Source organism: Narcine bancroftii, chromosome 1, assembly GCF_036971445.1.
Source record: "Narcine bancroftii isolate sNarBan1 chromosome 1, sNarBan1.hap1, whole genome shotgun sequence".
NCBI lineage: Eukaryota > Metazoa > Chordata > Chondrichthyes > Torpediniformes > Narcinidae > Narcine > Narcine bancroftii.
This window is the reverse complement of record NC_091469.1, coordinates 294,782,451-294,797,446: the sequence shown is the minus strand read 5'-3', so window position 1 is coordinate 294,797,446 and position 14,996 is coordinate 294,782,451. Positions and strand designations below refer to the sequence as shown.

Here is a 14,996-nt window from a genome sequence, read left to right as displayed (position 1 = left end):
AGTCAATGGATAAAGTGATTGTGCAGGGAAGTGACATGGGAACAATAACCCAGAGCTAAAAACTGGCAGATGCTGCAAATCTGAAACAAAAGCAGAATACGTGAGGAACACTCAGCAGGTCAAACTGTGTTCAAAGGAAGAGAAACAGAGTCAATGTTTCAGGGAAAGAACCCTTCTGCAGAATACAAGCAAGCAGGTTTTAATTTGCTCAGAGGAGTCGGGTAGAGAGCAAAGGAAAAGCCTGGTTGGGGTGCAGATCAAAGTTGTTGGGGTAACAATTACCACCATAAAATAAGAACATGAAAAAAGAGCAGGAGTAGGTCATTCGACCCATCGAGTCTATTCCACTATTCAATAAGGCTGATCAGTTGATAGGCTCATCTCCACCAACCTGCCTTTTCCCCATATCCCTCAATTCCCCTACTATGCAAAAATCCATCCAATCTTGTCTTAAATATATTTATTGAGATAGCCTCAACTGGTTCCTTGACCAGAGAATTCCATGGATTCACTACTCTCTGGGAAAAGCAGTTCCTCCTCATCTCCATCCCAAATCTACTACCCTAAATCTTGAGGCCATGTCCCCTACTTCTCATCTCACCGACCAGTGGAAAAAAAAATTGCCTACCTCTATCTTACCTATTCCTTTCATAATTTTATACATTTCTACAAAATCCCCTCTCATTCTGCTGAATTCTGGAAGAAAAAAAGTAAATTGAAATAATGGTCCAGCCACATCTGTGAAGAAAGAGGAGCAAGAAGGATTTTCTGAATTTGTTAAATGCTATATTGAATCCTGATGACTAAACCCATAAGACATAGGAGCAGAACGAGGCTATTCAGCCCATCAAGTCTGCCCTACCATTCAATCATCAGCTGACTCATTCTCCCGATCAGTCCCATTCCCTGGCCTTCTCTCCATAACTGATGCCCTGGCTCATCAAGAACCTATCAATCTCTGCTGCAAATGCACCCAATGACTTGGCCTGTGGCAACAAATTTCAGATTCTTCATCCTTTGGCTAAAGAAATTTCTCCGCAACTCTGTTCTAAGTGGACGCCCTTCAATTCTGACGTTATGCCCTCTTGTCCTGTATTCTCCCATCATGGGAAACAACCTTTCTACATCTACTCTGTCGGTGCCTTTTAACATTCAAAGTATTTCCCTCCCCCCACCCCCCACATTCTCCTAAATGCCAATGAGTACCATGAGCCGTCAAACGTTCCTCATAATGAAAACCCTTTCATTCCTGGAATCATTTTCGTGAACTTCCCCTGAACTCTCTCTGACATAAGCACATCCTTTCTTAAATGAGGAGCCCAAAACTACTCACAATACTCTGAAAGCTCTCACCAGTGTCTTATAAAGCTTTCGCAGCACATGCCTGCTTTTATATTCTTTTATATTCTTTTCCTCTTGAAATGAAACCCAGCATTGCATTTGCCTTCTTCAATACTGACCTAACCTGCAAATTTACCATCAGGGTATCTGAGCCAAGTGAGGGCTCCCAGGTCTCTTGTATCTTGGAATTTTCAATTTTCTCCCCATTTAGAGAATAGTCTGCCTGTTTAATTTTTCTAACCAAGCGCATGGCCGTATACTTTATGACACTATATTTCATTTGTCACTTCTCTGCCTGATCTCCTAACCTGCCCAAGTCCTCCTGGTTTCCTCAACACAACTTGCTCCTCCACCTATCTTCATATTTTCTTTTTCAGTATTTTTATTTTTACAATAATAGTACACAAATAATAGCCATAAATCAAAAATAATATACAAAAGGGATTATACAAAAGATAAAAATTATTACATATAAATTAGATATTGTAAAATTTGGCAAATTGAAAAAGATTTTGTTTAAAAAGTAAATACTATACTACAAATTCCACCCACTTCCCTTCAGGAGTTATAATAATTTCACAACCATTATAAGAAAACACAAACTCACAAAGCAAGATCTAAGTGATCTTATAGTCAAGTTCAACTCCGTTACATTAGAAGAACATCTGATTTTTTTCCGCCAAAGTGTTACAAGATCAAACCAGCAACCACAAAGGCAGCATGTCACACAGGGGTAAAGATTAACGATTACTTTATTAACAAAAAAATTTACCTTCAAACTTAAATTCAAAATCCCCCCCCTTTTATAACAATGCCCACTGGTTACTATGCAAATTTCTATAACAGTGTAAAACTAATAAATATAATGTATGGAATTAAAATACAAGTTATATTTCCAACCAGCCCACACAAAACAAATACAAAACACACAAGACTCACAAAACTTCGATCTCAACCGAAGCAAAGATCATAAACAAAATTCATTTTGTTTGGTAAACTGAAGCCAAAAGATCTTTGGGAGAGAGAGAGAGAGCACAAAATTCAAAGTTGTCTTGTGTTTCTTGCGGAGAGAGGAACCATTGGCTTGGTCCAGATCTTTTTGGCTGCCTTCGGAACGTTCATCTTTTTTGAAATCCCAACATTCTAAACTATCCTCCAGACCATGACTCATGCTCTGGGCCTTCTTCCACTCCACAGCTCCCCCAGTGGTGGTTTATCATCCAAGTCTAGAAATTTTTTTCATTTTCTGCATGTGCTCAGTCCATCTCCCACTCTCTCAGCAGTCCACCTTCACCTTGGCTCTTGAAGGCAAACTGTCACTTTTTAACATAAAACCACACAACACATAGGCCAATACACAACACAAAACTCTGTAACAAAAGTTAGACATGCCATCATATCAGATAGCTTTTGAGTATAATTAGTCGGGACAACTTCTTTCCATCTCATCAGTATTGCTCATCTAGCAATAAGGAAAGCAAAAGAAACTACGTGGGATTGAGAAAGAGTTAAGTTCAAGTCGGTTGCCTCAATTGATCCAAAAAGAGCAATCAAAGGATTGGGTATCAGATTCACTTTAATAACTAAAGATAAGGTACGAAAGATATCGTCCCAAAATGTGGAAAGGAACAAGAACAAAACACATGCAACAAAGCACATTCTTCAGCCCTACACCTGTCACATTTCGAAGAAATGTTAGAATAAAATTTATCCAATTAAGCTTTATAAAAGTAGGCTCAATGTACCTCCTTAAATTGTAAAGGGGGGGAGGGGTGGGTTGCCTTATTTGCCAGGCTTTTTTATGTATGCGTGATGTGGCGAGATTAATCAATGAGGTCATAGCAAACTCTTCAAACTCAATGTGATAGAATTTTACATTCACTTTAAGAGTAAGAAATTTGGAGATGAAATGACTGTCTTAGTGGAGGCTAATGGTCAGAGTGGAATGGGATAGTGAATTAAAGTGGCAACCCACCCCTCCCCCCTTTACAATTTAAGGAGGTACATTGAGCCTACTTTTCTAAAGCTTAATTGGCTAAATTTTATTCTAACATTTCTTCAAAATGTGACAGGTGTAGGGCTGAAGAACGTGCTTTGTTGCATGTGTTTTGGTCTTGTTCCTTTCTTTCCACATTTTGGGACGATATCTTTCATACTTTATCTTTAGTTGTCAATGTGAATCTGATACCCAATCCTTTGATTGCTCTTTTTGGATCAATTGAGGCAACCGATTTGAACTTAACTCTGTCTCAATCTCACGTTCAGGGTCACTCCTTCATAGTGAGAACAGATGCCATTATGTCTCATTTCTCCAAAGTGGAGGAGACTACATGGAGTGGTGGATTCAGTTTTGGACTGATTAAAGGAAGGAAATATCCCTACTTTGGGAGAGTCAATTGAATGGGTTGAGCGTTTGGAAGATATTATTAAAAATTGTGCGATAATGAGTTGGATTCCAGGGAATATCTTCACAATTAAAGATTTTCCATTTTAAGTTGGAGATTGGGGGAAGGGGGAAATTTCTTTGCTGAGGTCTGTGAATCTCTAGAATTTTCAGAGAGCTGTGGAAATGCAGTTACTGAACTAAGCTGAGATATATTTTTGGACTTGAGGGGAGTTAACAAGTATGGTGATAGGTAAGTAAGTGGTACCAAGGATGGAAGTGGCTCAAGGAGTAATTCTGCCCCTATTTCTTCTGTTCTGTTTGAGCTTTTCACAATATCAGTCATCCTCAAATGGTTTTACACCTGATTATGTTTTTTGGGATGGAGGAAATGAGGCAGAAAATATCGGCCAGGACACCACTGACAACTATATGTGTGGGTTTCCACGGCTTCCTTCTACCCTCCAAGCAAATGCGGAGTATGTCGGTTGATTGGGATATTTAAGGCAGCATGGGGTTTGCGGGCTGGAGGCACCTGTTACATGATGTATCTGTCAATCAAATTTAAAAAGTTAAATGATGAGAGGCTGGAAGGAGTCCGTGAATCAAGCAGGATCCATGAAGACAACTGAATGGTCAACGGCTGGATCAGACTGGCTAATTCTCTCTGTGGACATGGACCGACCACCTGGGTCCCTCCACCTTCCCTTTATTTGGTCCAGGTTCCAGTATATTCAGCTTCCTGTGTCTCTTGGGATCTTTTACGTCTATTGGGGTGGGCCGATTGGTCCCTTATTTGCATGCTGCATCTGAGAAAGAAGGTCATTTGAACTGGAGATATGACATGAATTTACAAATTAAACCCCCCCCCCCCCCCCCCCACCACCACCCCAGGTTTTAAGAAGCTCACATTCAAACTTTTCAGTAGCGTGCCCCTCGCATCACTTGGCTCAGATTACTTTTAAATTTAGACATACAGCCATTTCAGCCCACGAGTCCGTGCCACCCAATTTACAACCTAACCTCCATCCCCAGTACATTTCCAACGGTGGGAGGAAACCAGAGCCCTGTAATGGAAGATTCTAACCTGTTTTTTTAAATTTGCTGCTCTTGGTTTTGCAAGGCTGAGAACCAGCTTGTGTTTTAGAATCAGCAGACATAAGCTAAATTCCACCGAGGGGCCAGAGATGCTGTTAAGATCTGTGTACCAAGAACATTTAATCTTCCTGCTTGTTTTGATCACAGACTGTCAGAGGCCTAGCCTTGATGCATAATAAACCATTGTATTCAAAGTGATAAGCTGAAAATTATGTTTTTCGATAGAACACTAGCATGCTAGCTTGCTTGCTCATCTTTCTTGCTGTGCTGGGAATAGGTGCTTGGGTAAGCAGTTTTTGGGTAATATAAGCCATGGTCCCGCTGCTGAAGAGAGACTCTCCGAGAGGTGGCAACATCTCTCAGCAAGAAGAAGAACTTCTAGAGTCCAGCCAACGTCCCGGTCAGGGGAGGTGGAGAAGCTGCTACCGGCACCCTGACAACCTACTACAAGTGTGCAGTCGTTGCCTTGCTTCGGCAGTTGGGACCAGTCCAAGCATTGATAAGTATAGTTGGGAAGGGCTTGCATATTGTAGTGTGAAATCAGCTTTTGAATTTGTAATAAACATTTGTATAAACTGAACTGCTCTCGGTGTGTGTGTCTACAAAATGAGAGGTATAAGTTTACCCAAGACAAGCCCCCAGGGAAAATCCACGCAGACACAGGGAGAGCGTATGGACACCCGACAGACAGCGCAGGATTCAAACCTCGGTCCCAATTGCTGGCACTGTAAAGGCACTGCACTAACCGCTACGCCAACCTTGCTGTTCACTAACAGTTACTTTAACATTCAAGAAGAGTTCATTTTGTGATGATGATCAGATTCATTGTCAGAGTTCATTCATGACATCACATACAACCCTGAGATTCTTTTTTCTGCAGGCCAGGCAGAATTACCACAACATACACGTGTAAACAAATAAGGAAATGTAAACAGATAAAGAAATTTAAACAGAGTGAAACTGGAAAGTGAGCAGAAAATGTGATTGTAGTAAAAACACACCAAAATACTAGAGGGACTCGGTTGGTTTTTCAGCGCCTATAGGAGACAAAGATATATCGCCAACGTTTCAGGACTGAGCCCTTCCTCAAGGAAAAATCAGAATGAGCAAGAAATCGGAAGACTCAGAATACAGACAATGCTGGCTCGGGGTGGGGGGGGGGGGGGGGATCCAGGCAGACAAACAAAATGTAATTAGATATGATAAGGAGAAAGGTGAGAATTGATTATGTTCTGTGTGAAAGCAGACAGGGAAAAGGGAGAGACACAGAGCTGGGGGAAGGGGACCAGGGCAGGGAGTGCTTTAACAAATGCCCAAAAGTCAATATTAATGCCACCTGGTTAGAGGGTACTCAGTCGGGAGGTCAGGGTATTGTTCCTCCAATTTACGGGTGGTGTCAGTTTGGCAGTGCACAAGATCATGGACAGACATGTCAGCAAGGTAATAGGATGGTGAATTGAAATGGGTGGCCACTGGGAGCTCCATGCTATTGCGGCAGACAGAGCCGAGGTGCTCAACAAAGCGATCTCCCAGCCTGCGCCAAGTCTTTCCGAGGCAGAGACCACAATGGGAGCGCCAGATGCAGTCGATAACCCCTGCAGAACTGACTGTACAATAGAGGGAATTTTTAAAAATAACGTGCAAAAAATAAGAGTCCTTAAATGAGTCCCTGAATGAGTCTGAACATGGATGAGCAGCAGCTGTTTAGATTTTATAGTTTTCCAAGGCAAATTAACAATGTATTCCACTCAATGTCCAAGAAGCAATGTTTATATCAACACAAACATCACCATAACAATATTTTTTTGGTCATTATCATGTTTTCATATTTTTTGTTGTGTTTATATCAGCTACTGGGTTGAGAAAATTCCGAATAGAAATACAATGCCAAAGGATTTAATTGGCTGTGAAATGCTTAAGGACATCCTAGACATTCTTTCTTCATTTGTATGCAAGCAGCTGTCTCACAATAAGAGCTTGTGGGGAAGATTTTTTTTGAAGTTGAGAAATCCACTCAATGACCTGAGTGCAGGATGATGAAAAGAAGAAAGATTTAGGAACTTTGGTTATATTAAATCAAAGCAGTTGCCTCTGGTGGCCGTGTACAGATTGCTACCTTGGTTCATTTCTTTAAGAGAGCTGAGAAGATGAAGTCATTGCTGCTGCCCTAGTGAATCATCCAAAATGACAGGAGTGCAGCTGATAAGACTGAGCTAACTTCTGGCCTTGGGTTCTCTCCCATGAAACACACATTGTTGGGTCAGCAATTTCTGCCGTGGTACAAAACCATTCAGCCCAGTCTTTGCCATTGTCCCATAAATTTTCCCTGCAATTTAATCTTTTCCAAGTGCGGTCTTTCTGAACTGTGTAACCATGCAGGATACACATTAGCAAGCAACGCAGGGCAGAAAGCCAGTGCCATGATTTGTTAAACATGAGGTAAAAATGCAATGCTGGAGTAACTCAGCTGGTCAACCAGTGTACTTTATATAGCAAATATAAAGATAAATAACCAATGTTTCAGGCTTCAACCCTTCATCAAGGTATGAAAAACTGTTGGTAGGCACCTGAACAAAATGGTGGGGCGGGGCAGCACTATCCCAAAGGCAGGAAGTAATCAGTGGATAAGGGAGGGCAAATGAGCAAACAGGGGGAGGGGATATGTCTCTGTGAATGGAAAGGGAAGGGTGTGGAGAGGTGGAGGAAAGAAGGGAAAGGGAAAGGAAGAGTAGCCTAGCAGAAATCAGAAAAGTCGATGTTAATGCTGTTCGGTTGGAGAGTGCCCAGGTGGAAAATCAAGTGTTGTTCCTCCAATTGATGGGTGGTCTTAGTGGGGTGGTACATGAAGCCATGGACAAGACGTGAGCATGGGAGTGGGGTGAGGAATTGAAATTAAACATGAAGACTGAAACTAGTCAGAAACTGCAGTAAATATGAAAGAAAAAGTAACCTGGTCTTATACTGGATTAAGGTGATGGAATTTGTGGCTTACTCTCTTGAACAAAAGTCAGAATTGGGAGCAATGTAACAAATCAGAGTGAGACGACCTGAATTTCAAAAGTGGGCCCCGAGTGGGGGCAATAAACGATGGTCTTGGTGTGGAGTGAAAATCAGTCAACAAAATGAAGATCCCAAAAGAAGTGGGTGCCTGGAATGCATCGCCAAGGCTGGTGATGGAGGCTGGTAAAATAGGGACATTTAAAAGACTCTTAGACAGAATGCAAGAAAAATAGAGGGTTATTGATATGAGATAGGGAAGGTTTAAATTGTTGAGAGTGCGGCATTGTTAGCGGAGTGGTTAGCACAATGCTTTTATTGTGCCAGCGATCGGGACCGGGGTTCGAATCTCACACTGTATAAGGAATTTGTACGTTCTCCCGTGTCTGCATGGGTTTTCCCCAGGGACTCCAGTTTCCTCCCACCACTCAAAAAGTAGCGGCAGTGTAAGTTAATGGGGTGTAAAATGGGTGGCACGGATTTGTGGGTTGAAATGGCCTGTTACCATGCTGTATGTCTAAAATATTTTAATTGCTCGGCACAACATCGTGGGTCAACGGGCTTGCACCAGGCTGTAATGTTTTACGTTCTTGAGCAAGCAGGACTTGGCCAAACAAGGATTTGGGTGAAAAGTTCTTGAGGGTTCATTGGGACTTTTGACACCTTTCAACTTTGAAAAATTCTTTCTTTTGAATGCAGCATGTTGAGATTCAGGGATGAACTGTCAAGGCAGAATAGTTAAGACAGATTTAATTGTGGTGATCAAACGGAGATTAATGAGGACACCCAGAGGACAATTGGCCCGACTTATGGAAATCCAACTTTACTCAAATTCTCTCATATTTTTTAAAACAACATTTTGCAATTGAATTTTAATTTAATTTTGAGATTACAGGCCTTTCTGGACCACAAGCCCACACTGCTCAAATACACCCATGTGATCAATTAACCAACAACCCCGTACGTTTTTGGAGTGGGAGGAAAGCAGGACACTTGGAGGCAACCCATGCAGACATGGGGAGAAAATGCAAACTCCTTACAGAGAGCGCCAGATTCAAACCTGGGTCACTGGTGCTGTAATAGCGTTGTGCTAACTGCTGCCAAAAATTATAGTTTACTTCACTTATGACGAGAAAGAGTATAGATTCCATTAGTTGAATTATGGGTAGTGTTAGGTTGATTATTTAATTAAATGAAAAGCATTGGAAAGGCATGGTTGCCTGTGGGCAGAGGAGGAGAGGAACTGGCTTTTGCACAGAGAGCAAGAGCAGCTCCTGAAAGCTCTTGGGTGCTAAAGGCTTCCTGATTGTGTCGGGAGCTCAGGTTGCCAATGAATCAAACAGGAGACTGCGGATGCAGAGGCTGCAGTCGAATCCAGATACAGTTCTGTGTTGCTGAAGGAACTCTCTTTTGCTTCCCTTTCTCCCGTACTGCAATACTAATGGCAACTATTTGTCTGCCTTACAGCAGGCAAAAGTTGTTGTTTATCATATGTTACTTTTAATGTATTATTAGATGACAATAAAAAAAAACCTTGAATCAGCTGGACTCATTGGGCTACATGCCCTCCTTCTCTGTCATAATTTTTCAGTGATTCAGTGATGGATTCCAGCGGCTCCAGAAGATTGCTCAACATCAGTTAGTTTAGCGGTTAACGCAACGCTATTACAGTGCCAGAGTTCGAATCCAGCGCTGCATGCAAGGTTGTACATTCTCCATATGTCTGTGCAGGCTTCCTCCGGGTGCTCCAGTTTCCTCCCACCCTCTAAAAATGCACAGGGTTGGAGGTTAATTGGTGCATTTGGGTGGCACGGGCTCGTGGGCCAGAAAGGGCCTGTTACTGCGCTGTAACTAAATTCAAATTATATCACCACCTTCTCAAGGTCAACCGGGAAAAGGTGATCAATGTCAACCAAGTAAGAAATAATTACATTCCATAAACAACTAAAATTTCTACATTGCAACCCCGTACCCAAGAACACTGCTCTCTCTACCATTTATTTCTCAAAGGTCTGCAGTGACTCAACTTTAAATCTATTACACCGAAACTTCCAAACATTTATGTATTTTATTGCATTACAGTAAAGTGCCCTCTGTAAAAAGTAGATACTTGACTTAATAAAACTGGAAGTCATTCTGATTGATGCAGGATTCCCTGTCTGAGCATTACCCTGGAGGGAGAGGCTCCTTGCTGGAAATGTTGGACAAGAACTTGATGGAAAGATTCACATTTGAATAACTGATGCTTCGAGACTATAGGTCAAATGAAGAAGACCTAAATTTTCTGGCCACTTTTCCCACTTGGTTCTGCTCGGACTTCACCTTGTTTGCCTGACAACACTCATTTGAGCTCCGTGACTAAACATCTTATTCCGCTGCTATCAGGAATTCAAGCATCCATAGAACCATAGAACATTACAGTACAGAACAGGCCCCTTCGGCCCTTCTTGACTATACCAAATCATTTTTCTTGCCTAGTCCCAATGAACCGCACCCAGCCCATAGCCTCCATACCTCTCCCATCCATGTACCTGTTCAAATTCTTCTTAAATGCTAAAATTCACCACTTCATTCATCACTTCAGCTGGCAGCTCATTCCACACTCCCACCATTCTGTGTGAAGAAGTTCCCCCTGATGTTCCCTCTAAACCTTTCCCCTTTCAACCTTAACCCATGTCCTCTGGTTTGTATCTCACCTACACTCCGTGGAAAAAGCCTATTTACATTTTCTCTGTCAATTTCCCTCAATTTTAAATACCTCTATCAAATCTCCCCTCATTCTTCTGTGCTCCAGGAAAAAAATCCTAACCTTTTTAACCTTTCCCTGTTACTCAGATCTTGAAGTCTGGGCAACATCCTAGTGCATCTTCTCTGCACTCCTTCAAACTTATTGATATCTTTCCTGTAGTTGGGTGACCAAAACTGCAAACACTCCAAATTTGGCCTCATCAATGTCTTGCATAACTTTAACATAACATCCCAACTCCTGTACTCAATACTTTGATTTATGAAGGCCAATATGCCAAAATGTCTCTTTACAACCCTATCCACCTATGACACCACTTTCAGGGAATTATGTATCTGTTTTCCCAGATCTCTCTGTTCTACTGCAGACCTCAGTTACCTATCTTTTCTTGGTTTCCCCTTCCAAAACGTGACACCTCACACTTGTCTGCATTAAATTCCATCTGCCAGTTTTCAGCCCATTTTTACAGCTGGTCCAGATCCCTCTGCAAGCTTTGAAAACCTTCTTCGCTGTCCATGCCTCCAATGTTAGTGTCATCTACAAAGTTATTGACCCAATTTACCTTTTATCATCCAGATCATTGATATAGACGGCAACCAATAATGGTCCCAGCACTGATCCCTGAGACACACCACTAGTCACAGGCCTTCAGCCTGAGAAGCAATCATCCACCACTGCTCTCTGGCTTCTCCCGCCCAGCCATTATCAAATCCCATTCACTACTTCACCATGAATATCTAGCATCTGAACCTTCCTGACATGTGGGACCTCGTCAAAGGCCTTACGTAGACAACATCCACAACTTTTCCTTCGTTAACTTTCCTGGTAAGCTCCTCGAAAAATTCTACAAGATTGCTTAAACACGACCTACTGCGCACAAAGCCATGTTGACGATCCATAATCAGTTCCTGGCTATCCAAATAACTATACATCTGATCTCTTAGAACAACTTTCAATTAAAAAAATTGTGGAAATAGATTTTTTTTAAAATACAGGTTTAAAATCGGCGCACCTTGAGGTTAGCTCACCAATCAGACACAAGCTATCTCAAGCAGCTTATTGGGCATTCACCAATCCCCATAGGTGGCAGACATCAGGGGTTTTAACATCACCACCAAGATTAAATACCCTCTCCCTTTGTCCTCACACACAGCAGCAATACATTAAGTCTCCACCAACAGCATTTCAAAGCCTCAACTTCTGAGACCTAAGATATGATGGACATGGAAGAGTCATCCTGAAGCTCAATCCCCAATGTGGGAGTTCCTTTATGAGAGAAATGCTGAAGCTCAGGAAGGCGATTTAGGAACAGAAGATACATGCTGGCCCTGTCAATGATGCCCAGATTCCAAAAATCAAATCAGAAAAAAAACATTTTCTTCAAACACACCAAGCAGCCCCAAACATCAGCATGCTGACATCAAGGTTGTCTGATTCTGAACATCATTGAATGAGGAATAAATATTCAGTAGAAATATTCAAAATTGTGTATAGAATACAGGTGAGATGACATAGGATGTCTGGATATGAACTCGTTCAAAAGACAGTACTCCAATAAATCCAAAAGACACAGGAGCAGAATAGGCTATTCAGCCCATCGAGTCTGCCCTGCCATTTAGTCATGAGCTGATCCATTTTCCCCCCCACTCAGCCCCACTGCCCAGCCTTCTCCCCATAACCTTCAATGCCCTTGGCTAATCAAGAATCTCTGCCTTAAATACACCCAATGAACTGGCCTCCACAACTGCCTGTGGCAACAAATTCCACAGATTCATCACCCTCTGGCTGAAGAAATTCCTCTGCATCTCTGTTCTAAGCAGACGCCCTTCGATCATGAAGTTGTGCCCACTTGTCCTAGACTCTCCCAGCATGGGAAACATCCTTTCTAAATCTATTCTGTCCACACCTTTCAACATTAGACATGTTTTGAGGAGATACCATTTCATTCTTGTAAATTCCAATGAATACAGGCCATGAGCTGTCAAACGCTCCTCATATGGTAACCCAGAATCATTCATCTGAACCCTTCCAATGTCAGCATATCATGCATGTTAATTTTTAATGTTTTATAACATGACAACAAAATAAATCTTGAAAGTTGAACTTGAACATGAAACCCAGAAGCATTTAAATCCTTACCTCTTCGCCACCATTCACTGTGTCAGTCCCCCACCCCAAGGTCTCTCTGTTCTACAACACTCCCCACCATTCATCATGTCGGTCCCCGTACCATGAGGTCAACTGCAACATTCTCTCAAAACTAGGCTGGAATATCAGTCTCGAATTTTATACTTTGGACTGGGATCTTCTGTGCCAGACACAAAAGGACAACTTTGATGAAATACATTAGTCAATTCTTCTGCCAGGTTTTAGACCAAAATAAAATGATAAAAGTTTGCTTTCAGAGATGATGAATAATTCTCCCTTAAAATAGGGAATCGCAAAGCATTATTACATTAGTAATTAAAGAACTGGAATAGTATCTAGAGGCCTAAACTAATGATCTGGAGACACAAGTTTGAAATCCACCATGGCAGATGGGGAACTTAAATATTGTTAATTAGATACATCTGGAATTAAAAGTTATTTTCAGCAATTATTGCTGTGATAAATGCAACAATGGAGATGGTTCATTAATTCATATGTTTGAGAAATATTGGAACAAAGTATTTTAAACTTCCTCTGCACTTTTTAAAGTTAATTTTAAACCTAATCCCTTAACTGCTTTATTTGGTATCGTTGGAGAGAGTGGTATAACTTTAACGGCAGGTATTAGCTTTTATTTTTCTTCTGGCTAGGTGGCGGTATGGCTTAGATGGAGGGACATTGCTCCACCTACTCGTGTTCAATGGCTACATGACATTCACAATCTTTGACATGAAGGTAGAAGTGTTGACTAATGTTTAAAAATATTTTATTTAATACACCATACATGCAGCAACTACAATTATTATAGTAATAGATATAAAAAAAAGAACAAATTGATTACATGATGGTTTTCACCCCTCCCCAAAACCTCTCCCTCCCTTCCACCCAACCTCTCTCTATCCCACAAAAAAAAATCAATATACAAATTGAAAAAAAGTATAAAGTGGACAAATTAGGTCATTTTTCACTCACAAGAGTTCTATCTTCCTTTCCTTTGGTAGAAGGTTTCGATTTTTTTTAATATAATAAAACATTAATCCAATGTAATTTGCTTGAGAATGTGGGGACCTTGGATTAAATTATATGATTTAAGTGTAATGTATCTTTTTGACTTTAAACCTATGTACTCTGTATTTTTTTTACTTGAAATTTCAATGTTAATAAAAATATTGAAAAAAAAAAGCAATTATGGCCATGAAGCTCACAGACTGTCATAAAATTCTTCTGGCTCTATAATGCCCTTCACGAGAGGCAACATACTGTCTTCATCAGACTGGCCTATATCCAGTCCCAGATGCACAACAATGTGGTTAATTTTTTAATCCCCTCTGAAATGGCCTGACAAGCTATCCAGAAATGGGGCAATTAAGGGACAGGCCATACGCATTAGCTTTTGTGACTGATTATTAATTTGAATAATTACAAAAAGCAAGCAAAACACTCTCAGGTTCCTTACACAAGTTGCAAGAATATTCCACTACCAGAGATTTTCACTTAGAAACAGTAATCAGGGTGCTCCATCAATCAAAAAGATGACAAAAATCAAAGATTACGCTCAAGATAAAGCCAATAAATTGCAGTCAAGAAATGCTTTTATTGTTAATATACAAGTCATTCCTCAATGAAACGTGAAAGGTAAGTTTTAACTCTTACATTAAACACAAATAATTGGGTTATGTTATTTTGAACTGTTAGTTAAGTTACTTGCTGAGTGCTAATCAGTCAATTTCTGAAATTCAAAGCAAGTACAGTACATTTCCCCATATCCGAAAAACTTGGACCGGACGGTTTTCAATTATTGGGTTTTTTTGGTTCTCAGAACAAAACCAAAAAAACCCAAAAACAGCACAATGGCATTAACCACCACTGGTCCTGACTCTCTCCCACCACCACTCCCCCCCCCCCTCCCCAATAACCACAGATCCCAGACACCTCCCAACTGCCGTTGCCAATCCCCAACACCTCTCCACCAAGGCCCCACTCCAGCCCGGGAGCCTGCTCTCCTTGATGATGCCAGACAGCAGAAAACCAAGTACAGTGGAGGGTAAAGAAAAAATGGAAAGAGAGAGGGGAGGGAGTTAACTGAAACGAGGACAATTTCTCTGCACACGCTGCCTGATCCACTGACTTCCTCCAGTCGCTCACTGATGGCTCGAGATTCCAGCCTGATTCTCTGAACCAACATCCAGCCATTCAGTGTCTGTCTTTCCAGCTGGTTATGAGCTCCATTTTTACCAAGCTGGCACCAACAGAGAATCAGAGATTCACATGAGCAAGTTGGGT

The 14,996-nt window shown here is 41.3% G+C and overlaps 1 protein-coding gene and 1 long non-coding RNA gene across 5 annotated transcripts in view; one reads left to right on the top strand and one right to left on the bottom strand.

Moving 5' to 3' along the window:
* Nucleotides 1-14,996, bottom strand: part of prmt3 (protein arginine methyltransferase 3) — a 195,549-nt gene that overhangs the window by 114,410 nt on the left and 66,143 nt on the right. The window lies entirely within an intron of this gene.
* LOC138746630 (uncharacterized) overlaps nt 1-14,996 on the top strand; it is a 40,932-nt gene that overhangs the window by 1,067 nt on the left and 24,869 nt on the right. The window lies entirely within an intron of this gene.